Raw genomic sequence first — 3,087 nt, forward strand, 5'->3', positions numbered from 1 at the left:
CCTTCTGCTGTGGATGAAAATATTGTCATAAGGGATGGGGGTGTATCTCAGATGACAGTATGCTTCCCTATCATGCAATAGTCCTGGGAGTAATCACCAGAACCACATGAACTAGGAATTGGTTTAAACATCTGCAACCCCAGCACTGGGGATCAAGATTCAGGAGCATCCTTATGTAAAGATCATCTTTGTAGACACAGAATGCTTGAGGTCTACCTGTACTAGAGAGTGCCTCAAAAAGTATTGATATAATCCATTTGTGTGTTCACAGCATTTATCTTGCTTACTTAATGTGATTATCTTAGAGTATGTGAGGTATCTGTCTGCCGTCCCCACTTAAACAAGTGCAAATGAACTAAAAATTACACACACACACACACACACACACACACACAATGTAGTGATATACATATGCATGAGTGAATCAAAGGTAAAATAAAATTAACCAAGTCATTATGTATTGAATTTAGTTTATCAGCTGTGCCATGTTCTACTTCCAGTTTGTTTATTGTTGAGGTTAGGGCATAAGGCATTTGTGTTCTGTTCAGAAGGTTTCCCCTGTGCCTATGTGTTCGGGGCCCATCCCCCATTTCTCTTCTACTAGATTCAGTGTATTTGGTTTTATATTGAGGTCCTTGATCCACTTGGAATTGACCTTTTACAAGGAGATAAGAATGGATAGATGTGCATTCTTCTACGTGCTGACTGCCAGCTGAACCAGTACCATTTGTTGAAAATGGATGGTTTTAGCTTCTTTGCCAAAGATTAAATGACAATAGGTATGGGGTTTGGGTTATGCACACAGTCTGGTCTCCAGTCGAGTTGAGAGGTGAAGCCTGGGACCCGGTGGTAATAATTCACCTACATGGAATGGTAGGGGTTTCCTCATATCTCCTGGATTCAAGGCTCCTGTTGAAGTTACTGCCCCCCACAACCCTCAAAGGAGAAGCTGTGGCTAGTAATCCCAATGGGCTAATATACATTAATCAGTGAGTGCATACCATGTGTGTTCTTTTGTGACTGGGTCACAAAATGTCCTAAGCTTTTTACCTTCAGGCTAGACTCTGCCCAGTTATCTAGCAACAACAAGATAACAGCCCACCATAAGAGGGGTTGCTGGTCCCACTTCTCTCTCTCCTCTCACTCTCTCCTCTCACTCTCTTACTCTCTCTCTCCTGCTCTCTCTCTCTAACCTCTTACTCTCTAGCCTTTCTTCTTTCTTTCTCGTTCCCCCTTCTCTCCTCTTGGCCATGGCTGGCTCTCTCTCTCTCTTTTCTACCTTCTCTCTTTCCCCCTGCTTTTCTGCAATAAAGCTCTAAAACCACAGACTGTCTCTGTTCATCAAGGCCCGCTGTTTTTGAACAATGGGATAGGCTTTCCTCTAANGAGCCNTTTCTAATCTCCCGTCTTCCTGTGTTCCAGTCATGGACTGGACTTAGGACTCTCACCTGTGTGGGAACCTCTCTCCCTCTGCCCTCTCTCCTGTAACTCCAGGGCCAAGGGTGTCGCCTTGGGCTCCTGGTATGGGGGGCTGCCCCTTGTCCACTCCCCATCAGAGTGGGGGTCAGTGGCTTAGATGCCCACCTGGGGCCAAGTGGAAAGTGTCTGGCAGGCCTCCCACATGTGCCTGCCCAGAGCGTAAGAGAAACTCTGGCCTTATGTGGGCTCTTTCCCTCCTTCTCTTTTCCCCACACTCCTAGTTCCCAACAAATGTGTGTGTGGGTTCATTTTTGGGCCTTCAATCCTATTCCACTGATCTACCTGTCTTGTCTCTGTACCAATTTCATGCTGTTTTTATCACCATTGCTCTGTAGTATAGCTTAAGGCCAGGGATGGGGATTCCCCCAGAAGTTCTCTTATTGTTAAGAATGGTTTTTGATATCCTGGGTTTTTCGTTATTCCAGATAAATTTGAGAATTGCTCTTTATAACTCTATCTATTGCTTCAAGTTTCTCTCCACTTAGTTTGATGTTGGCTACTGGCTTTGCTGTATATTGCTTTTACTAATTTTAGGTATGCGCTTTGGATTCCTGATTTTTTCAAAACTTTTACCATGGTGGAGTGTTGATTTTGTCAAATGCTTTCTCACTGTCTAATGAGATGATCATGTGGTTTTTTTTTTCTTTGAGTTTGTTTATGTTGATTACTTTGATGGATTTTCATATGTTGAACCGTGCNTGTATCTCTGTGATGAAGCCTACTTGATCATGATGGATGATTGTTTTTATATGTTCTCGGATTCGGTTTGTGAGAATTTTATTGAGTATTTTTGCATTGATATTCATAAGGGAAATTCGTCTGAAGTTCTCTTTCTTTATTGGATCTTCGTGTGGTTAGTTTACAAGCATAATGATGGTTTTTTCATAGAAGGAATTGGGTAGTGTTCCTTCTGTTTCTAGTTTGTGAAAGAGTTTGAAGAGTGTTTGTATTAGATCTTCTTTGAAGGTCTGATAGAATTCTGCACTAAAACCATTTGGTCCTGGGCTTTTTTATTTGTTGGGAGACTTTTAATGACTGCTTCTATTTCTTTAGGGGATATGGGTCTGTTTATATGGTTTATCTGACTCTGATTTAACTTTGGTATCTGGAATCTGTCTAAAAAATTGTCAATTTCATCCAGATTTTCCAGTTTTGTTGAGTATAGAGTTTTGTAGTAAGATCTGATAATTTTTTTTGAATTTCCTCAGTTTCTGTTGTTATGTCTCCCTTTTCATTTCTGATTTTGTTAATTTGGATACTGTCTCTGTGCCCTCTGGTTAGTCTGGCTAAGATTTTATCTATCTTGCTGATTTTCTCAAAGAACCAGCTCCTGTTTTATTTTTTTCTTTGTACAGTTCTTTTTGTTTCTACTTGGTTGATTTCAGCCCTTAGTTTGATTATTTCCTGCCATGTACTCCTTTTTGGTGTATTTTCTTCTTTTTGTTCTAGAGCTTTCAGATGTGTTGTCAAACTGCTAGTGTAAGCTCTCTCCAGTTTCTTTTTGGAGTCACTTAGAGCTATGACTTTTTTCTCTTAGCACTGCTTTCATTGTGTCCCATAAGTTTGGGTATGTTGTCATTTTCATTAAATTCTAAAAAGCCTTTAATT

Source organism: Mus pahari, unplaced genomic scaffold (assembly GCF_900095145.1).
Source record: "Mus pahari unplaced genomic scaffold, PAHARI_EIJ_v1.1 scaffold_8195_1, whole genome shotgun sequence".
Lineage (NCBI taxonomy): Eukaryota > Metazoa > Chordata > Mammalia > Rodentia > Muridae > Mus > Mus pahari.